General features: G+C 40.5%; 1 non-coding gene across 1 annotated transcript; it reads right to left on the bottom strand.

Annotated features, from left to right (window-relative positions):
* Window positions 1-1542: 1542 nt before the first annotated feature.
* LOC130984128 (small nucleolar RNA R71) lies at window positions 1543-1650 on the bottom strand. Its single transcript, XR_009088081.1, has one exon. It is a non-coding gene; the product is annotated as a small nucleolar RNA R71 (small nucleolar RNA).
* Window positions 1651-24103: the final 22453 nt, after the last annotated feature.

A 24103-nucleotide genomic window follows, 5' to 3' on the forward strand; every position in this document is an offset into this window, starting at 1 on the left:
TGCTAAGTTTGGTGTCTTGCATGCATTGTTATTTGATTCTTGTTGCATTTTGATTATTAAAAATCCAAAAATATTTTTAATTTGTGTCTTTTCAAGTCAATGATACAAGGAATTGAAGATTTAGAACATACTGCAGAGGAATTATACAGAAAAAGCTGAGCATTCAAAAATGCCCAGTGAAGAAGGCAGACTGGCGTTTAAACGCCAGCCAGGGCACCTGGTTGGGCGTTTAACGCCCAAAAAGGTAGCATTTTGGGCGTTAAACGCCAGGATGGTGCCAGGGGGAAGATTTTGTTTTCAAAATCAATTTTTTTCAAGTTTTCAAAGTTTTTCAAAACCAAATCTTTTTCAAATCATATCTTTTCAATCAAAATGTTTTCAAAATCAATTTCTTTCCTTTTTCAAAGATACTTACTAACAATTAATGATTTGATTGAACATTTTTTGCCTTTTCTATTAAGGAAGGTTTTATGAATCATATCTTTTCTTGTTAGGCAAGTCATTAGTTTTTAAAATCAAATCTTTTCAAATTATTTTCAATTCATATCTTTTCAAATTGTTTTCAAACCATATCTTTTAAAATTGTTTTCAAATCATATCTTTTCAATCATATCTTTTTAAAACCATAACTTTTCAATCAATTTTTTTAATCACATCTTTTTCAAATTTTCAATCAAATCTTTTTAATTTATAATTTCAAATTCTTTTTCAAAAATCACTTGATTTCTTTCTCACTTTGAATTTTCGAAAATTATCAATCAAATTTTCAAAATGTTTTCAAAATCTTTTGATTGAATTCTCGAAAATTCTCTTCCCTCCTTCCCACATCCTTCTATTTATGGAGTACTACTCCTTCTAAATACATAATTCGAACCTTATCTAATTAAAGTTCGAATTCTCCTTCTCCTTCTTCTTTCTATTTCTCTTTTCCTCTGACATTTCAAGGAATCTCTATACTGTGACATAGAGGATTCCACACTTTCTTTTTCTCTTCTCTTTCATATGAGCAGGAGCAGAGACAAAGGCATTCTTGTTGAAACTGACCCTGAACCTGAGAGAACCTTGAAGCGAAAGCTAAGAGAGGCCAAAGCACAACTCTCTTTAGAGAACTTGACCGAATTCTTCAAGGAAGAAGACATGGCAGCCGAAAACAACAACAATGCCAACAATGCAAGGAAGGTGCTGGGTGACTTTACTGCACCTACTCCTGATTTCTATGAGAGAAGCATCTCTATCCCTGCCATTGGAGCAAACAACTTTGAGCTAAAGCCTCAATTAGTTTCTCTAATGCAACAGAATTGCAAGTTCCATGGACTTCCAATGGAAGATCCTCATCAGTTTTTAGCTGAATTCTTGCAAATCTGTGACACAGTCAAGACTAATGGGGTTAACCCTGAAGTCTATAGACTGATGCTATTCCCTTTTGCTGTAAGAGACAGAGCTAGAATATGGTTGGATTCTCAACCTAAGGAAAGCCTGGACTCTTGGGAAAAGCTAGTCAACGCCTTCTTGGCAAAGTTCTTTCCACCACAAAGATGGAGTAAGCTTAGAGTGGAAGTCCAAACCTTCAGACAGAAGGATGGAGAATCCCTCTATGAAGCTTGGGAAAGATACAAACAATTAATCAGAAGATGTCCTTCAGACATGCTTTCTGAATGGAGCATCATAGGTATTTTCTATGATGGTCTCTCTGAACTATCCAAGATGTCCTTGGATAGCTCTGCAGGAGGATCTCTTCATCTGAAGAAGACGCCTCCAGAAGCTCAGGAACTGATTGAAATGGTTGCAAATAACCAATTCATGTACACTTCTGAAAGGAATCCTGTGAACAATGGGACTAGTCAGAAGAAAGGAGTTCTTGAGATTGACACTCTGAATGCCATATTGGCTCAGAACAAGATATTGACTCAACAAGTCAATTTGATTTCTCAAAGTCTGTCTGGAATGCAAAATGCACCAAACAGTACTAAGGATGCTTCATCTGAGGAAGAAGCTTATGATCCTGAGAACCCTTCAATGGAAGAGGTGAATTACCTAGGAGAACCCTATGGAAACACCTACAATTCTTCATGGAGAAATCACCCAAATTTCTCATGGAAGAATCAAGAGAGACCTCAACAAGGTTTCAATAACAATAATGGTGGAAGAAACAGGCCTGGTAACAACAAGCCTTTTCCATCATCTTCTCAGCAACAGACAGAGAGTTCTAAGCAGAGTACTTCTGACTTAGCAACAATGGTCTCTGATCTAATAAAGACCACTCAAAGTTTCATGAATGAAACAAGGTCCTCCATCAGAAATTTGGAAGGACAAGTGGGTCAGCTGAGCAAGAAAGTTACTGAACTCCCTCCTAGCACTCTCCCAAGTAATACAGAAGAAAATCCAAAGGGAGAGTGCAAGGCCATTAACATGGCCGAATTCTGGGAGGAAAGAAAGGAGGTGGACGCCACTGAGGAAGACCTCAGTGGGCGTGTACCAACCTCCTCTGAGTTCCTCAATGAGGAACAATGGGAATCTGAGGCTCAAATTGAGACCATAGAGATTCCATTGGACTTACTTCTGCCATTCATGAGCTCTGATGAGTATTCCTCCTCTGAAGAGGATGAGTATGTCACTGAAGAGCAAGTTGCTAAATACCTTGGAGCAATCATGAAGCTAAATGACAAGTTATTTGGAAATGAGACTTGGGAAGATGAACCTCCCTTGCTCACCAAAGAACTGGATGACTTGTCTAGGCATAAACTGCCCCAAAAGAGGCAGGATCCTGGGAAGTTTTCTATACCTTGTACCATAGGTACCATGACCTTCAAGAAGGCCTTGTGTGACCTAGGGTCAAGTGTAAACCTCATGCCCCTCTCTGTAATGGAGAAATTAGGGATCCTTGAGGTGCAAGCTGCAAGAATCTCATTGGAGATGGCAGACAATTCAAGAAAACAAGCTCATGGACTTGTAGAGAATGTTTTGGTGAAGATTGAAGACCATTACATCCCTACTGACTTCATAGTCCTAGAGACTGGGAAGTGCATGGATGAATCTATCATCCTTGGCAGACCCTTCCTAGCCACAGCAAAGGCTGTGATTGATGTTGATAGAGGAGAGTTGATCATTCAAGTGAATGAAGAATCCTTGGTGTTTAAGGCCCAAGGATATCCCTCTGTCATCATGGAGAGGAAGCATGAAGAGTTTCTCTCAAAACAGAGCCAAGCAGAGCCCCCACAGTCAAACTCTAAGTTTGGTGTTGGGAGGCCACAACCAAACTCTAAGTTTGGTGTTGAAACCCCACATTCAAACTCTAAGTTTGGTGTTGGGAGGTTTCAACAAGGTTCTGAGTGTTTCTGAGGCTCCATGGGAGTCCTCTGTCAAGCTAATGACATTAAAGAAGCGCTTGTTGGGAGGCAACCCAATGTTTTATAATTAATTATTTTCTTTTGTTATTTTATCTTTTTTGTAGGTTGATGATCATAAGAAGTCACAAAAATAATGAAAAAAGCAAAAACAGAATGAAAAACAGGAAGAAAAATAGCACACCCTGGAGGAAGATGCTGCTGGCGTTCAAACGCCAGTAAGCCTTGCTGTTGGGCGTTTAACGCCCAGTCTGGCACCATTCTGGGCGTTTAACGCCAGAAAGGGGCACCAGACTGGCGTTAAACGCCAGTAAAGGGCAAGAACCTGGCGTTAAACGCCAGGAATGGGCACCAGCCCGGCGTTTAACGCCAGAAATGGCTCAAAACGTGATTTTGAGCAACTTTTGGTGCAGGGATGACTTTTCCTTGACACTACAGGATCTGTGGACCCCACAGGACCCTACCATCACTCTCTCTCTTCTTCCCCCATTCACCAATCACCTCAATACCTCTTCCCCAAAAACCCCTCACCCATCAAATCCCATCTTTCTCTTCACCACTCACCTCCATCCTTCATAAAACCCCACCAACCTCACCCTTCAAATTCAAACCACTTTCCCTCCCAAACCCACCCTAATGGCCGAACCTTTACCACCCTCTTTCCTATAAATATCCTTCTTCAACCCTTCATTTTCACACAACCTAAACACCCTTTCTTACCCTTCTTGGCCGAACACACTACCACCTCCTCTCTTCCTCATTTCTTCTTCTTCTACTCCCTTCTTTCTTCTTTTGCTCGAGGACGAGCAAACATTTTAAGTTTGGTGTGGTAAAAGCGTTGCTTTTTCGTTTTTCCATAACCATTTATGGCATCCAAGGCCGGAGAAACCTCTAGAAAGAGGAAAGGGAAGGCAAAAGCTTCCACCTCCGAGTCATGGGAGATGGATAGATTCCTCTCAAGGGTGCATCAAGACCACTTCTATGAAGTTGTGGCCTTGAAGAAGGTGATCCCCGAAGTCCCCTTTTCACTCAAAAAGGGTGAATATCCGGAGATCCGCCATGAGATCCGAAGAAGAGGTTGGGAAGTTCTTACCAACCCCATTCAACAAGTCGGAATCTTGATGGTTCAAGAGTTCTATGCCAATGCATGGATCACAAAGAACCATGACCAAAGTGTGAACCCGAATCCAAAGAATTATCTCACTATGGTTCGGGGGAAATACTTGGATTTTAGTCCGGAGAGTGTGAGGGTGGCGTTCAACTTGCCTATGATGCAAGGAGATGAGCATCCTTACACTAGAAGGGTCAACTTTGATCAAAGGTTGGACCAAGTCCTCACAGTCATATGTGAAGAGGGCGCACAATGGAAGCAAGATTCAAGAGGAAAGCCGGTCCAATTGAGAAGGCATGACCTCAAGCCCGTGGCTAGAGGATGGTTAGAGTTCATACAACGCTCAATCATCCCCACTAGCAACCGGTCCGAAGTTACCATAGACCGGGCCATCATGATCCATAGTATCATGATTGGAGAAGAAATAGAGGTTCATGAGGTTATAGCCCAAGAACTCTATAAGGTGGCGGACAAGACCTCCACCTTGGCAAGGTTAGCCTTTCCTCATCTCATTTGTCACCTCTGTTATTCAGTTGGAGTTGACATAGAGGGAGACATTCCCATTGATGAGGACAAGCCCATCACCAAGAAAAGGATGGAGTACACAAGAGACCTCACTCATCATGAGATCCCTGAGATTCCTCAAGGGATGAATTTTCCTCCACAAAACTATTGGGAGCAACTAAACACCTCCCTAGGAGAGTTGAGTTCCAACATGGGACAACTGAGGGTGGAGCATCAAGAACACTCCATCATCCTTCATGAAATTAGAGAAGATCAAAGAATCATGAGAGAGGAGCAACAAAGACAAGGAAGAGACATTGAGGAGCTCAAGCACTCCATAGGATCTTCAAGAGCAAGAAAGAACCGCCATCACTAAGGTGGACCCGTTCCTTGATTTCCTTGTTCTCTATTCTTCTGTTTTTCGAATTTTTTGTTTGCTTATGTTACCCATATTTGTGTCTTGTGATCATTAGTGTTTTAGTATCTATGCCTTAAAGTTATGAATGTCCTATGAATCCATCACCTTTCTTTAATAAAAATGTGCTTAATTGAAAAGGAAAGAATTGCATGAATTCTGAATTTTATAGCAGTTTAATTATCTTGATGTGGTGGCAACACTTTTGTTCTCTGAATGTATGCTTGAACAGTGCATATGTCTTTTGAATTTGTGGTTCATGAATGTTGGCTCTTGAAAGAATGATGAAAAAGGAGACATGTTACTAAGGATCTGAAAAATCAATAAAATGATTCTTGAAGCAAGAAAAAGCATTTTAAAAAAAAAAAAGAAAAGCCGAAAAAAAAAACGAAAAAGAAAGAAAAAAAGAAAGAATAAGAGTTGTGATCCAAGGCAAATAAGAGTGTGCTTAAGAACCCTGGACACCTCTAATTGGGGACTTTAGCAAAGCTGAGTCACAATCTGAAAAGGTTCACCCAATTATGTGTCTGTGGCATGTATGTATCCGGTGGTAATACTGGAAGACAGAGTGCTTTGGGCCACAGCCAAGACTCAATAAATAGCTATGTTCAAGAATCATCATACTTTACTAAGAGAATCATTAACACTATCTGGATTCTAAGTTCCTAAAGAAGCCAACCATTCTGGATTACAAGGGATAGAGTGAGATGCCAAAACTATTCAGAGACAAAGAGCTAAAAGCCCCGCTCATCTAATTAACACTGATCTTCATAGATGTTTTTGGAGTTCATTGCATATTCTCTTCTTTTTTATCTTATTTGATTTTCAGTTGCTTGAGGACAAGCAACAATTTAAGTTTGGTGTTGTGATGAGCGAATAATTTGTATACTTTTTGGCATTGTTTTTAGTATGTTTTTAGTATCTTTTAGTTAGTTTTTATTATATTTTTATTAGTTTTTAGTTAAAAATCACTTTTCTGGACTTTACTATGAGTTTGTGTGTTTTTCTGTGATTTCAGGTATTTTCTGGCTGAAATTGAGGGACCTGAGCAAAAATCTGATTCTGAGACTCAAAAGGACTGCAGATGCTGTTGGATTCTGACCTCCCTGCACTCGAAGCGGATTTTCTGGAGCTACAGAAGCCCAATTGGCGCGCTCTCAACGGCGTTGGAAAGTAGACATCCTGGGCTTTCCAGCAATATATAATAGTCCATACTTTGCCCAAGATTTGATGACCCAAACCGGCGTTCAAAGTCACCTCAAGAAATTCCAGCGTTAAACGCCGGAACTGGCACCTAATTGGGAGTTAAACGCCCAAACTGGCACTAAAGCTGGCGTTTAACTCCAAGGAGAGTCTCTACACGAAATTTCTTCATTGCTCAGCCCAAGCACACACCAAGTGGGCCCGGAAGTGGATTTTTATGTCATTTACTCATCTATGTACTAGTTTTCTATAAGTAGGACCTTTTACTATTGTATGAGCATCTTTTGATCAATTTTAGATCGAGAGAAGACTTTGGTAGCTATCTTTGTTTTATGCTATCTTAGACCTTTGGGAGGCTGGCCATTCGGCCATGCCTAGACCCTGTTCTTATGTATTTTCAACGGTGGAGTTTCTACACACCATAGATTAAGGTGTGGAGCTCTGCTGTACCTCGAGTATTAATGCAATTACTATTGTTCTTCCATTCAAATTCCACTTGTTCTTTATCCAAGATATCACTTGTTCTTCAACATGATGAAGGTGATGATTGACGCCCATCACCATTCTCACTCATGAACAAGGTGACTGACAACCATTCTTGTTCTACACGCATCCGAGGCTTAGTGAATATCTCTTGGATTTCTGATTGCATGATGCATGGTTGATCGCCTGACAACCGAGTGCTCGCCTGACAAACGAGCCAGCCATTCCGTGAGATCAGAGTCTTCGTGGTATAGGCAAGAACTGATGGCAGCATTCAAGAGAATCCGGAAGGTCTAACCTTGTCTGTGGTATTCTGAGTAGGATTCAATGATTGAATGACTGTGACGTGCTTCAAACCTGTAACCTACTGGGCGTTAGTGACAGACGCAAAAGAGTTATTCTATTCCGGTAGGGGAGGGAACCAAACCGGTGATTGGCAGCACTGTGACAGAGTGTGTGCATTAGCTTTCACTGCGCGGATGGGAGGTAGCTGCTGACAACAGTGAGACCCTATACGAGCTTGCCATGGAAAGGAGTAAGAAAGGATTGGATGAAGGCTGTAGGAACGCAGAGAGACGGAAGGGAAGGCATCTTCATACACTTGTCTGAAGCTCATACACCAATGATATACATAAGTATCACTATCTTTATCTTCTATGTTATTTTCGTTCATCACCATATATATCTGAGTTTGCCTGACTAAGATTTACAAGATGACCATAGCTTGCTTCATTACTAACAATCTCCGTGGGATCGACCCTTACTCACGTAAGGTTTATTACTTGGACGACCCAGTGCACTTGCTGGTTAGTTGTGCGAAGTTGTGTAATGCCATGGTATTGAGCGCACCAAGTTTTTGGAGCCATTACCAGGGATTATGAGAGTTGTGAAAAAGTATAGTTCACAATTTCGCGCACCAGTCTTTAATGTCGCGTTATTTTTTGCGTACTTGCTTGTTTTGCTTTTGGTTTGCTGACTATTGATTCGCTTGTTTGTTCGTTGTTGTAGTGGGATGTCTGCCGAAGTGACCGGCCTTGAAAATCTGTACAAGAGTTTCCTTGCGGAAAGTGATGGGGAAAAAGCTGAGGAGCAGCCGGTGGCTCCTTCTGGGAACGAGGGGAACAAGCGGCGCCCACGCCTCCGGACATCGTCATGTCGGATAAGCAAGTCAGCGCGATGCGTGATTCCCCCGTTCTCGAGGAAGTGACCGGTACCGGGCACTCATCGTCTGCTCACCAGGCTGAGGACGATGATTTGAGGGTCATTGATAAACCACTACTTTATGATTTATCTTGTGCTCAATTGAGTGGTTTTTATCAAGCCTTTGCACACTTATTCATACTATTTGCATGGTTTTACAATTCCTTCCTCATGATATGATATATGTGAAAACATGTTTCCTATACTTTAGAAATATTAAATTTAATTATCCTTTATTACCATTAGATGCATTGATATGTGTGTTAAGTGAATTCAGGAATTACAGGGCAGGAATGGCTTAAAGGATCGAAATGAAGCATGCGAAAGTGGAAGGAATACAAGAAGTTGAAGGAACTGAAAAGCTGTCAACCTGACCCTCTCACACTAAAACGTTCATAACTTGAGCTACAGAGGTTTAAATGATGCGGTTCCACTTGCATTGAAAAGATAACGTCCGGGGCTTCGATTTGATATATAATTCGCCATAGTGGCCGTACAGATAGGCGACGCGAACGCGCGCTCCACGCGGACGCGTTGCATTTGCGAACTTCAATCCGTGCGAACGCGTGGATGACGCCTCCGCGTCACTTTACCGGGACCTATACGGACCAGATTTTACAATCAGCAATTTCTGGGCTGTTTCTGACCCAATTTTCGGCCCGGAGAACACAGATTAGAGACTATAAAGTGGGGGAATGCATCCATTCAGGAGGATGCTTTTCATAATTCACAATTTTAGTTTTAGATGTAGTTTTTAGTGAGAGAGCCTCTCTCCTCTCTCTTAGGATTAGGATTAGGATTAGAATTTATCTTAGAATTTAGGATTAGGATTTTTAGAAATTAGGATTTATCTCATCTTCATATCAGGTTTAATATTCATTTATTTTGACTTCTCTTCTACTTTGAGATACTTTAATACTTTTATTTTATGTTTGATTTATGTTGCCCAATTGGCTTACGAATATTTTCCATGTTAGATTTGACTGCTTTCAATGAATGTTATTTGAGGTATTCCAGATATTTATGATTCTTATTTAGCTTTTTATATTATTGGATTTAATTGATTAACTGGAAGCTCTTGAGTTATCAACTATTCATGATTGATTGTTATGTCGGCTAATTAACTGGAATTCCACTAACTCTAGTCTTTCCTTAGGATTTGGCTAGGACTTGGGAAATCTAACCGACTTTCCCTTGCTTACGCAAAGGTTAACTAAGTGGGATTAACTTTCATTCTCATAGAAGTAACTAGGATAGGACTTCCGAATTTTCATATCTTGCCAATAGTTTATTTTATAGTTATTTATTTATTTCGCTTATTATTTATCATACTTGTTCCTCATTCTCAAAACCCCCAGAATTTTACCTTTTTCATAGCCAATAATAAGTCATACCCCCTGCAATTCCTTGAGAAGATGACCCGAGGTTTAAATACTTCGGTTATCAATTTATTTAGGGGTTTGTTACTTGTGACAACCAAAACGTTTGTAAGAAAGGTTGATTGCTTGGTTTAGTAACTATACTTACAACGAAAGTTTACTATAACTTCTAAACCATCAATCTTCAGTTCTTCAGTCATTCTTACCCCAAAGAGGCAAAGGTCACATTCCAACCCTGAAGGGGTCCTTACCGTGATGGAGAGGAATTTCGATGCTGGGTCATTCATAGATTCCCAATTATTGCCCGGCACAGAGGAACATTTTTATGGTACCGACTGATAAACCCCATTTGTAGGGCTTATCTTATGCTTGATTTAGGGGATTTTATAACCTTTTACCCACATTTATGCAATGAAATAGCATGGTTTTGTATATTCTCCTTTAATTGTGCTTAAGAGTGAAAACATACTTTTTAGGTCTTAAAATAAATAAATTTAATTCACCTTGATTCCATTAGATGCCTTGATATGTTTGTTAAGTGATTTAAGGTTTAGGAGGCAAAGATTGGATCAAGGGAATGAAGAAAGAAAGCATGAAAAGTTGGAGAACTCATGAAGAAATGAAAGAACCGGAAAGCTGTCAAGCCGACCTCTTCGCACTTAAATGACCATTACTTGAGCTACAGAGGTCCAAATGATGTGGTTCCAGTTGGGTTGGAAAGCTAACATCCGGGGCTTCAAAACGATATAAGATTTGCCATAGTTACATTGCGCATAGGGGCGCGCACGCATACGGTACGCGGACGCGCTGATGGTAGCACATGACCCACTTAATGCAACACGTGGCCAGCGATTTTAGAAGCCTTGTGGGCCCAATCCAACTCATTTCTGATGCTATTTAAGCCAAGGATTGAAGGGGAAATCAACATACTTTTCATACTTTTAACCAATTAGCTTAGTTTAGTTTTAGAAGTAGTTTCTAGAGAGAGAAGCTCTCACTTCTCTCTAGGATTAGGATTAGGATTAGGTTTAGTTCTTAGATCTAGATTTTAATTCATCTTCTTCTACTTCTATCTTCTCAATTCCTTGTTTTTACATTCATTCTTCTTCCATTCCTTTGTCGTAATTTCCTTTATGTTTTTCTTATGCTTTGTTGTAGATCTACTATTGTTCCTTCCATTTTCTTTCAATTCAATAAGAGGTAATTCATAATAATTGTTCTTCTTTGCTTTTCTATTGTTGATCTCTTGCCTTTGTAGTTAGATCTCTCTTTAATTCTTGCAATTTATGTTGTTTACTTTTATTGCCTTTTATGTGTTTGTTGAAATGCCTCTTCTAGATATAGTATAGATTTTTTTCCTCTTGGCCTAGGTAGAGTAATTAGTGACACTTGAGTTATCTAATTCCTTTGTTGATTGGTAATTGGAGAGATTGCTAATTGGTTTGGAGTACACTAAAGCTAGTCTTTCCTTGGGAGTTGGCTAGGACTTGTGGCTCAAGTCAATTCATCCACTTGACTTTCCTCCATGGTTAGAGGTTAACTAAGTGGGAGCAATACACAATTCTCATCACAATTGAGAAGGATAACTAGGATAGGACTTCTAGTTCTCATATCTTGCCAAGAGCTTGTTAGTTGTTAGTTTATTTCCTTTGCCATTTATAATTCTTGTCTATAATCTCAAAAACCCCAAAATAACTCACAACCAATAACGAGACACTTTATTGTAAATCCTAGGGAGAACGACCCGAGGTTTAAATACTTCGGTTTATAGATTTTAGGGGTTTGTACTTGTGACAAACAAATTTTTGCATGAAAGGATTATTGTTGGTTTAGAGACTATATTTCAACGAGATTTCATTTGTGAAATTCTAAACCGTCAAAATTCTTAACTTTACTCTTGCATCACCGACCTAGCGGGGCAGGCACGGTGGATGTATCAGACCCTTCTTCATGGCGCAGCCATAACTCGGAAGGCTGAGTTCGAGCTGTCGGGTATGGCGTCGCTTCGTCGGAAACTCGAGACCGCTGCCACAGCCAATAATAAGCTCAAGGCTCAAGTTGAAACACTTCAGGAATAGCTGGCCGAGGCGAGGGATAAACTTAAGACTACCGAGGAGAAGGCCGCGTCCGCCGAAGAGAAGTTGAAGACTGCCGATGCTTCCGTGTCTCTTCTGATTGAGCAGGAGATGACTTTGAAGAGCCAGCTGAGTGTCGCGCAAGGTCGAGTGGTCGTTTTGGAGAAGGAATGGGATACAGCCGTTGCGGCCGCTAAGACTGTTCAGGACGAGGCTGAGGAATTCAAGAAGAAGCATAAGGAGGTTAGAGAGCAAGGAAAGAATGCGATCTTCATGACCGAAGAGGCTCTCAAGGCTCAGGTGAAGATCATTACTCCGGATTTCGACACATCGCCAGTTGGCATTTTCAAGACAGTCAAGGATGGCAAGATTGTTGATATACCTAGGAAGTGATCTCTTGTGTCTTGTGTTTTTTGAGGATTTGTTGTAGAACTTTTGAAACTTTTTTACTTTGTTAGCCGTTTGGTCGGTTTAACCGTTTGGTCGGTTTGTGGATATATGCTCTTTATTTTATCCAGTAGCATGTTGTTTCCGTTTTCTCGTTGTTTGTTTATTCGTTTACCGTTATGTTGGTATCTTGAGCGAGGCCACTTTGTGCTTTTATTGCTATCATGGCCGATTATCATGGCTTTTTAACTTGATTGGCTTCCGGGGTGCCGTGTTGTTATCCCGCTTGTTACTCGTTATGAGGGACGTATTGTGGTAGGGCGCGTAATAAAGATGGAAAAGCAAATATGTTAAGTGAACATTAATCGGAAGTTGAACAAAGATATATTCATAGTAAGTGTTTAAGCCACAGTGAATTACTTAAAAACCGTCGAATCACCTAGTCGATGTGTTCGAGCTAGGAATAAAATCTTCTCAGGTTACCTGCGTTCCAGGTTCTCGGTATCTCCCTGCCATCCAGCTTCTCTAGTTTGTATGCTCCTTTGCCAAGCACCTCTCTGACCCTGTAGGGTCCTTCCCAGTTTGCCGCAAGCTTTCCTTCCCCTTGGGTCGCGAGCCCTATGTCGTTGCGCCGCAAGACTAGGTCATCTTTTTCAAACTCCCTTTTGAGCACTTTGGTGTTATAACGCAGAGCTATTCTTTGCTTTAGCGCCGCTTCTGTCAGATGTGCCATCTCCCTTGCCTTCTCTATCAGGTCTTTCTTCACTGCTTCTTCTACCCCTTTCAGAAGTAGTCGCGGGCTTGGTTCGCCGATTTCCACGGGTATCATTGCGTCTACTCCGTATGTCAGGCGGAAAGGGGTTTCTCTAGTGGTCGACTGCTCGGTTGTACGGTAGGACCAAAGGATTGAAGCGACCTCATCGGACCATGCTCCTTTCTTGTCGCTTAGTCGCTTTTTGAGGCCCTGTAAGATCACCTTATTCGCAGATTCGACCTGTTCATTTGTTTGGGGGTGCTCTACTGAAGAGAACTTCTATTTTATACCCAGGCCATTGAAAAATTCTGCAAACTTCTTGTCGGCGAATTGCGTCCCATTGTCCGAGATAACGACTTCTGGGATGCCGAATCGAGTTATCACCTGCCTCCACATGAACTTCCTACAATTGGCTGAGGATATGCTGGCTAGTGCTTCGGCCTCTATCCACTTGGTGTAGTAGTCGATGGCGGCTATGAGGTATTTAACTTGTCCTGGGCCCACTGGGAAAGGACCGAGGATGTCGACTCCCCACTAGGCGAAAGGTCGGGATGTCGTGAGTAGGCTTAGCTCGGAAGCTGGTGCTCTGTGAAAGTTGGCATTCTCTTGACACTTGGTGCATTTTTTCACGAACTCCTAAGAGTCTTTTATCATTGATGGCCAGTAGTATCCGGCTCGGATGAGCTTCCTTGCTAGGGCTCTACCCCCGATATGGTGGCCGCAGCATCCTTCATGGACCTCCCTGAGTACATAATCGGTTTGCTCGGGATGTAGGCACTTCAGCAAGGGCTGGCTGAGTCCCTTTTTGAATAGTTGCCCCTGTATGGTTGTGTACTTGGCTGCCTCCCTTCTTAACGCTTTAGCTGCTTTCTCGTCGTCAGGAAGTCTGCCGCTTTCGATGAACTCGATGATTGGATCTAACCAGGAGGGATTTGCCTTTGTCAAATGGAGGGTAACTACGGGTTCCTTTAACATTCCTTGGATGAGAAACCGGTTGCCTACTCCCGGTTTTGTGCTTGCCAACTTGGATAAGAGATCCGCTCGCGTGTTTCTTTTCCTCGAGACGTGCTGGATCGTGACCTCCTCAAAGTGATCACTCAATTCTCTGACTTTCTCCAGGTACTTTTGCAGCAGCGAATCTCTGGCTTGGTAATTTCCATTTACTTGCGAGGTGACGACCTGTGAGTCACTGCAAATTTCGAGCCTCGTTGCCCCGACTTCACGGGCTAGGGTCAGGCCCCCCAAGAGGGCTTCGTACTCTGCTTGGTTGTTTGACACTGGAAACTCGAATTTGATCGACTGCTCATATACGAGCCCGGTAGGACTTTCCAGGATGACCCCGGCTCCCCCGGACTTTTGGTTGGAGGCTTCGTCTATATGGAGTCTCCACCGCGTGCCCGTTTCCTTGGTGGGGTCCCCTGTTACCTCTACCAAGAAGTCGGCCATCGCTTGTGCCTTGATTGCGTGTCGAGGTTCATATTGCAGGTCGTACTAGGAGAGTTCAATAGCCCAAGTCATCATTCTTCCTGCTAAATCGGGTTTTTGGAGTACCTGGCAAATTCCTTGGTCCGTTCTCATGACTACCCGGTGGCCCTGGAAGTATTGCTTTAGCTTGCGAGAAGAGGTCAAGAGTGCTAGTGCTAGCATTTCTAGTTTACTGTACCTTGCTTCTGCTCCTTGTAGCGCCCTACTCACAAAGTATATTGGCTGTTGGGCCTTTCCTTCTTCCCGCACCAAGACTGTCGCGAGTGCCCCCTCCGTTATGGCCAGGTATAGGTAAAGTGGTTCTCCGACCTTGGGCTTTCCGAGTACGGGGGGTGCTGCCAGGATCTCCTTGAAGTGTTTGAACGCCTCCTCGCATGCAGGGGTCCACTTGAACGCTATTCCTTTTTTCATCAGATTGAAAAAGGGTAGAGATTTTGCCGCCGATGCCCCGTGGAAGCGAGACAGTGCGGGTAGCCGCCCTGTTAGCCTCTGAACGTCTTTGATGCAGCCTAGGCTCTTCATTTGTAGTATTGCTTGACATTTTTCGGGGTTGGCTTCTACCCCCTTTGGGTGATCATGAATCCCAAAAATTTCCCGGCCTCCATGGCGAAGGCACATTTGAGCGGGTTGAGTCTCATGCCGTTTTGTCGGAGGGACGCGAATACGCTTCTCAGGTCTCCCAGGAGGTCATCTGGTCGGGTGGTCTTTGCGAGAATGTCGTCTACATAGACCTCCACCGTCTTGCCTATGAGATCGCTGAATATCTTATTCATCAGTCTCTAGTATGTAGCTCCCAAGTTTTTCAATCCAAAGGGCATCACCTTGTAACAGTAGATTCCTTTTGGTGTTATGAATGCTGTTTTGTCCTCATCAGGCCGGTGCATCGGTATCTGATTGTAGCCGGAATAGGCATCCATAAAGCTAAGATACCGGTACACTGCCGCCGCGTCGATGAGCACATCAATGTTGGAAAGGGGGTAGCTGTCCTTGGGGCACGCTTTGTTAAGATCAGAGTAATCCACACACATTCTCCATCTCCCATTGTGCTTTTTTACTAGGACTACATTTGACAACCAGGTCGAGTAGTCTAGCTCTCAGATAAAACCTGCTTCTAGGAGGCTAGCCGTTTGCCTGGCCACCTCCTCTGCTCTTTCTTGTGACATTTTCCTTCTCCTCTAAGCCACTGGTTGGGCTTCGGGCTTGACGGCCAGGTGGTGTGACATAAGATGAGGGTCTATGCCTGGCATGTCGGCTGGCATCCAGGCGAACAGGTCGCCGTTGGCCCTGATCATCTCTACCAAAGGCTCTTTTAATTCATGCGGGAGGTTTCTATTTATGAACGTGAACTTTTCGTCCGTGTCCCCAAACCTGAACTTCTCCAGGTCTCCCTCTGGTTCGGGCCTAGGGTTGTCATCGACCCGGGCGTCCAGGTCGGCGAGGAACATTCCAGATGCTTCTTTGGACTTTCTCCTCAGGGAGAGACTAGCATTGTCGCAAGCGACTGCCATTTCCAACTCTCTTTTTATGGTCCCTATAGATCCGTTGTCCGTTACAAACTTCATCACTAGTAGTTTTGTGTTGATCGCTGCGCCGACCTCGTTGATGGTCTTCCTTCCTAAGATGATGTTGTAGGCCGTGGAGTCTCGCAGAACTACGAATTCGGCCATAACCGATCTCTGTCCCTGTTCACCTCCCAGGGAAATTGGCAGGGAGATTATCCCATCTGGCTTGATGAAGTGATCACCCAGCCCCACGACACCGTGCTGGTGAGTCGTCAGTTCGGCGTCTCGTAGCCCTAACGCGTCAAAGACGTTGCGAAACATAATGTTCGAGTCTGTCCCTGTATCTATAAGAATCCTTTTGACGAGGCTAGTTCCTACCCGGGCCGTAATGACCATGGGGAGACTTTCCAGGATATCATCGAACCATTGATCTTCTGGTCTGAAAAGAAATGGACAGGGCCCTTTTAGAGCTTTGAGAGGGCGAAGAGGAGATCGCCAGGACTTTGGTGTCTTTTTTGTGCTGATCTCGATCTTGGGGTTGTGTTTCGTGCGGTCACTACGTGTACTATGGTAAGACCGTGGTCCTCGTCCCTTGATTCTTGCCGCCACTTCACTGTTCGGGACTTGTCTTCCCCATCTTGGTCGCGACCTCGTCTCCTCGGTTCCCTGATGAGGTGGGAAAATTCAGCTAGTTTCCCATCTCTAATTGCTTGTTCAAGCACATCTTTAAGGTCGAAACAGTCCTGCATTTTGTGTCCGTAGCCTTTATGGTAATCGCAGTAAAGGCTCTTGTTACCGCCAGTCCGGTCCTTCAGTGGACGGGACTTCGACAAGATTCCCTTCTCAGCTATCTGTTGGTAGACTTCTATGATGGGGAGAGTGAGGGGAGTGTAGTTGGTGAACTTCCCCACGCGAGGAAACGGTCTAGGCGTCCCGCTTGGGCCACCATCTCTGGCATGCTCCTTCTGTCTTTCTCTGTTGCCATGTTGCCTGGGCTGAGTGTAGGAGGGCTGCCGCTTGTTGGCAGCCACAACTCGGCTGACTTCCTCATCCTTAATGTATTCGCGAGCTACCGTTTGGATCTCTTGCATCGTCCAGACTGGCTTAGTGGTGAAATGCTTTCTGAAGTCCTCGTTAAGAAGTCCGTTCGTCAGGCATAGACTCGCCACCGAATCTGTTAACCCCTCGATTTCTAAGCATTCATCATTGAAACGATCTAGGTATTTTCTGGTCGTCTCGTTGGCTTTTTGAGTGACGCCGAGCAGATTGAATGGGTGTTTGGCCTTCGCGATTCTGGTGGTGAATTGTGCTAAGAAGGCGCGGCTGATGTCCGAGAAATCGGCCACGGAGCCCTGCGGGAGGCTATTGAACCACCGTATCGCAGGGCCTGCCAGGGTGACCGGGAAGGCACGACACCTTACTTTGTCTCCCACTCCCTTGAGGTTCATTCGGGCCTCAAAGGTCGTGAGGTGCTCCTGTGGGTCTTGTGTCCCGTCATACCTCATGTCCGTTGGTTTGTCAAAGTGCTTTGGCAACCGGACCTCGAGGATAGAACGATGGAATGGGGTGGCGCCCATGATGATGGGTCGCCGTGTTCCCCCGGACCTCTCTTCTCCGCTTTCGCGGTCTCGTCTCATGACGCCCGCCCGTTTGCCCCGGGCATAAATGATTGTGTCGTTACGCCTCTTGGGGTGTCCAACATTCTCCCGGCTACTCCCCGATTCCGATCTCGGGACGGAAGTACGTTGGGAGCGACTACTTCGGTGAGAGGTTCTTCCCCGACTCTCGGGAGACTGAGTGTAATCGGGGTCGGAGGTCTGTTGACGGTGTTCTTGATCTGCCAGTTGGCGCTCCAGGTTCTGCACCCTGTGGCGCAGCTCCTGCATTATTCTGGCACTGTCGCTACCGGTTCCCCCGAAGGGGCGCCTTTCTTGTGCTCTCGACTGCGGCTCGGTTCGCCGTGGAGGGGATCTCAACCGCTCACGGGGGGAGGCGACGGAGGCCGCCCCCTCGGGGCCCGCTCCGCGGCCGTGGTCCCCCGAACCTGGCACAATCTCCATTCAGTCGCCCCACGGTGGGCGCCAATGTTCGGTAGGTCGGGTACCGGACGATTCGGAATGGTTCTCGTGTGGATAGCTGGGGCGTGATCTGGAATGGATCGTGAGGGCGAGATGGGGAATCGACGTTCCGAGCTCTTGACGAATAAGGGGGCGTCACCTGCAATGACACTCCGACGCTCAAGTCAGTCGAATGTGTAGGCGAAAAAGAGGGTAAGGCAGTGTGTGTCGTACCTTGGGGGAAGGGCAGGTCCTTCCCCATTTATACCGTGTCAGAGGTGGGTCCTTCAAGGACAGGCCCATTTTCCTCGAAGCTTCCTCACAGCTGCAGTGGAGAGCTGTCAAGGATGCGTGTCCGAGTCGCGTAGCAAGCGGTACGTGCCCGACCGTTCGGGTCGGGTCATCAATAGGTCGGGTCGACCCGCGAGTGGCCTGGGCCAGACCGTAACAAGTATAAGCGTAAGATATGGTTAAATAATTTAATTTATACTTCACTAACATTTTTTTATATTTAACGTTAATAGAAATTTAATTAAAAATATTAAATAATATAAAATTTTAATTAAAAAAATTAAAATTTAATAAAATTATAGAAATTTATAGAATAATTAAACCTATACAAATTTAGGGTAAAAAACCTAAATAAACCAATGGGAGATCTTTATTACCCAATTCAAAACGACTCAATTCGATTTACTCTTCCCTAATTCGAATCTACTTGATTCGAATTACATGCAATTTCTTTCAAACATAATTCGAAGCAAGTTGTTTCAAATTACTTGCATTTGAAGTTCGAAACATGTTAATTCGAATTATATTTATTTGTTCGTTGGTGGATTACTGAAAAAATTTTTATTTTGACTGATTTGAATAACAAAGATCTTTCATTGGTTTATTTAGGTTTTTTACCCACAAATTTATGTATCATTTAAAAAACGGGGTCTTATGTTGAAAACGAAAATCAAGTATCACATCTTTATAAATTTTTGATCCATTTCTTATCAACATTTTTTTTTGTCGAGCATATGTATATTATATGGACAAACTTATATTCAATTTTTTATTCTTTTTTCTTTTGGACAGGTTCTAGAGAAACTTGAAAGGACACATTTGGATTAATTTGTAATGAGATAGTGGTAGTTAGTGTAAAGTCATGTTATTTTTTACTAGTGGTTGTTACTTGTTAGTCTCATGTATATTTATTAGAGTTAGTTTACTTATTTTTTTTATTCATTTTTTTATTTGTATATAAATCTTTTTGATATATTAATGAGTAAAGATCTAACTAAGCTCCTGTCCATTTTTACGAAAAATGAGATGTTTTTTGTAAAAAAAAAATATTTAAATTTTTAATCTTTTTATTTTAAAATAATATGATATTTATTTAAAAGTTTATTAAATAATAATAAAAATTAATTTTATGAGAATTTTATTCATAATTTTGTAAGGATTTTAAATTTTCATAATTTTTTTAATAATATAACTAGCTATCATCACTACTATTATCTTTTTTATTTTTAATATTATCATTTTTATTTCTACTATTTCTATTGTGTAATTATACTTTTTTTTGGTGACTTAAAAGAAAATAAACAACTAAGAAAGAAAAAATAAACAAGAAATTGCTTAAAAAAGACAGTCCCGCTGAATACTACTCTCAAACTCCTTCCAAGGCAACAGAAGCTCCACTTGGGGAGAAAAGGTCCTTATTGCAGTCTTTGCTATGATGTTTGCTACTGTATTTGCATCTCTCAATATCAACCGAAGATTAGCACGCCATTTCCAAGACATGATATCTCGAATTTTTAACACCAAATGATCAATAAACCCCTGTAAATTATTGACAATAGTAAAAGCCTCCACACAGTCTGTCTCACATATAATGTCTCTTTATCCTGTCCCGAGTCCATGCTAAAAGAAAGCCTCTCCAAATAGCAAACAACTCTCCTTGCAAAATGCTACGACTCTCAATTGTTCCCAGCCTCGTTGTCACCTTCCCTTCCAATCTCTGCTAACACAAGCAAAACCAACTCGAAAACCATTACCAGGATAGCTAGCATCACAATTAATCTTCAAGGTACCCACTGAGGGAGGAATCCAAGAGTCACTAATGGTGGAGGGGATACTCAAAAATATTTCGGAGTTTTTTTTCCAAGGACAAAGCCATACCAATTACCTTGTTTGTGGTCCAATGCTCATGAGGATGAAAGATCTCGTTATTCCTCGAATGCCAAATCCACCGGAGACCAGAAAAGAATCTAAAGGGACGTTGTTTGCCAAATTAGTTGGGCTTTTGATAATCCCGAATACAATGTAAAACCGATTCCTTACCTGAGAAACATCGTGGATGGCTATCCGTGTGCGAAATGCCCCTCATAAAACGAAATGCAGCAATAGGAAGAGTCTCTCGAAGACATAACCAGGCCAAAAATTTGTGCTTTTCCGGAACATGTTGACGCCAAGAGTCATGCTATTTATAAGGATATTACCAACTAACTTAATAAATATTTATCTACTAACTACTAACTCTCAACTACTTATTAAATATCTTTTGTGTTGTTAATATGTTGGGCGGATGGAAATTGGTTTAATACTTCCTTCACTTCAGTTTATGCATGGCAAAAGGGCTAAACATAACATATGTAATGAGAAAGAAAGGAATACACTCCTCAGCTTCAAGCATGAACTCTCAGACCCTTTGAACAGGCTCTCATCATGGTCTAATGAAAAGGACAGCTGCAGATGGCTAGGAGTTCGTTGCGACAACATCACCGGCCGAGTCGTGGGACTCAATCTCAGCACCCCTCTCAACTCGCCTTACATGGAGTAGAGTGGTGAGATTAGTCCTTCCTTACTTGAACTAGAATCTTTGATTAACCTGGATTTGAGTTTGAACTATTCTGTTCATACTTAAATACCAAGCTTCTTTGGCTCAATGAAGGGACTATGATACTTGGACCTCAGCTTAAGTGGGTTCATGAGACTAATCCCTTATCAGCTAGGAAATCTTTCAAGTTGGTAACCTTAATTGGATTTCAACCCTTTCTTTAATACAATACCTTGATTTGAGTAGTACAAACCTACATAAAGAACTTGATTGGTTTTTCAAGTTTTCGGTGCACTTCCTTCCCTTTCAGAATTGCACTTGGGGAATTGTCAAATTGATAACTTAGCACCATCAAAAGGGAAGGCCAACTTCACAAATCTCCAAGTGCTTGATCTTTCAAACAACAATCCCAATCAAGGGATCTTTTCATGGATTTCTAATCTGAGCAAAACTCTTGTGCAGCTCGATTTGCACAGTAACTTTCTTCAGGGTGAAGTCTCGAAGATTCATTAGGCAAGCTTGAGCATCTTGAAATCTTGAATCTCAGTACAACACCATCACAGGTCCTATTCTATCATCATTGGCGAATTTATCATCCTTGAGGACGTTAAATCTCGGTCATAACCAACTTAATGGGACAATTTCAAAGAGCTTTGGATCCAGTGGCGGAGCTTGAAAAAAATTTTTGGAGGGACAGAAATCTTAATAAAAAATTATATAATAGTATTTATATTAAAATAAAATTTATAAATATAATTATTTTATTTTTAAATTTATTATTAATATGTAGGATTATATATGGTTAAGATTAATAAAAAATAATTCTGATTTTGATTAATAAATTTTTTTGTTTAGATTAAAATAATATTTATTTTTCAAAAATTTTAAGATTAATTATTTTTATTATTACTTTTATTACAAATTAAATAATATAATACAACAAAATAAAATATTAAATTTTTAATAAAATAAAAATATCAAAATTTATTAATGTAAACAATGTTATATTATAATGGCATTAAATTTGTAAAGTTGATTTAAAAATAAAATAATAATTTTTTATTAATAACTAATATTACTATTAGTTATATTATAATTTTTATTATTTTAAAAATAAAATAATGCATGAAACTATATGAGTAGCTAAATATAATTTAGTGTTAATTCTATAATGATATTTAATTTGTAACATTGATTTAAAGATATGTCACTTGTTGTTGATTTAAATATATGCTATTTGTTATGTCAAATAAGATAGGATAAAAAGTTTGAAAGAATGATAAAGATGGACATAAAATTCAAATACATTAGTTGAAAGTATATCAATTTAATCAAATAAACTAATTTTATTTTTTTTCGAGTAGAATTACTAATATTTTTATAAAAACTTTGGGCCATGGCCCATTACCCTAACAAAACTCCGCCAATGTTTGGATCCTTGAAAAACCTTCGGGTATTAAATCTTGCTTCAAATTCTCTAACTGGTGATTTGCTTGAAGATCTAGAAATTCTCTCAAATTTGGTGACATTAGATCTTTCATCAAATTTGTTAGAAGGACCAATGAATAAATTGAATTTTCTAAAATTTTCCAAATTAAAGGAACTTCGTTATGAAGTGGTTCAGCGGCGAAAATGGAGTAACAGTTGCTATTAGTGCTACTTTGTCGCGCGCTCTCTGTTTCTATTAGTACACTTTGATTTTAGGTGTAACAATTATTTTGATTTTGAAGGTAGTTTATTTGAGATTAATCTGTTTAAAATTGGTTTGTTTGAAATTAATCTTGTTTGCACAAAGTTGATTTTTGTTAAATTGAATAGTATTGAAGATGCTGTTTGAAAAATGTTTTTAATTTTTTTTTTAATTTTTGAGGAATATGAGTAAATAATTTAATTTATACTTTACTAATATTTTTTATGTTTAACGTTAATAGAAACTTAATTAAAAAATTAAATAATATAAAAATTAATTAAAAAATATATAAAAATTTATTTAAAAATTTAATAAAATTATAGAAATTTATAAAGTAATTAAATCTATGAAAAATTATATATCATTTAAAAACGGGCTCTTATGTTGAAAACGAAAATCAAGTACACATCTTTATAAACTTTTAATCCATTTCTTATCAAAAAAATTTCGTCGAGCATATGTTTATATATGGACAAACTTATATTCAATTTTTTATTCAACTTTTTTTTTTGGACAGGGTTCTAGAGAAACTTGAAAGGACACATTTGGATTAATTTGTAATGACCTTTTTCGCCTAAATAGGAGGAAAGCATGCAGGGGAGCTATTTTTTTGGGTCATTTTCTTTATTTATTTATTTTATGTTTTTGCTTTCTTGTTCTGGGCTTAGGTCCGGGATGAGTTCTTTCCTTTTTTTTTTTTGTCACAGCACACACACTTACCCATTTACACATATAATAGAAAATAAATCTTTTTAATTTTTTTTAATAATTGAAGGAATAAAATGTAATCTTTTATTATTAATTTTATAAGTGAAATTAAGAATAAATATAAAAAAGAACAATAAAAAATTAGAAATCACATTTTACGCTTTCAATTTTTTTTAAGAATTGAAAGGATCTACTCTCCATATAATATATGACTCTAATTATTTTCCAGCCGTGCCCAAAAAAAATTATTTCCCAGGTGGAAATTGAGCCTGGCGTGACACTTTTGGGGACAAACAACTTCTCAGCCACGGATGAGTTTTTTTTTTTTTTTAAGGAGAGGAGACTCAAACCCCATATATTTCTTATTTAAAAGGGGATACATATGCCGTTTGAGTTATGGTTTATTGACAGATGAATTCTTAAACAGAAAAAAGCTAAAGATATTGAAGGCGGAATAATGGGTCTGGCTTGGAGTCTAAATCAATAAGTGTAATGACTAATGAATCATAAAATTAGGATGTGGACCATGTGGGGGAAGGAAATGTTTCAGGATCAAAAACCGCAGAAGTTACTAAATGTGTATATATAGCTTAATGGACAAATAAGAAATAACCCATTTGGCAATGCCAAAAAAGAAAAATATTTGAATTGATATGCTGATTAGTTTATTAATCCGTTTAATAATTGTTAGATGTGTGATCGAGGTTTTAGCACAATGGCAACTCATTTGTCTCCTGAATAACCACACCCTTGTTTGATTCTCGAAATCAATCCTTTTTCCCTCCCCTGTGTGTGAGTGTGATAGTGACAAAAAAACAAACGTGTAAATATTCGAATCTTGCATTGTGTGAATATAGTACAATTAGTAACGTATTAATTAATAATAAACTGTTATATAAATTTATAATTTGTCATAAATTAGTACTTAATTTATCGAATTAAAAAATACGGTAAAATACTGAAAAAAATTTGATATATA

This window comes from Arachis stenosperma, chromosome 5 (genome assembly GCF_014773155.1).
Source record: "Arachis stenosperma cultivar V10309 chromosome 5, arast.V10309.gnm1.PFL2, whole genome shotgun sequence".
NCBI classification, from domain to species: domain Eukaryota; kingdom Viridiplantae; phylum Streptophyta; class Magnoliopsida; order Fabales; family Fabaceae; genus Arachis; species Arachis stenosperma.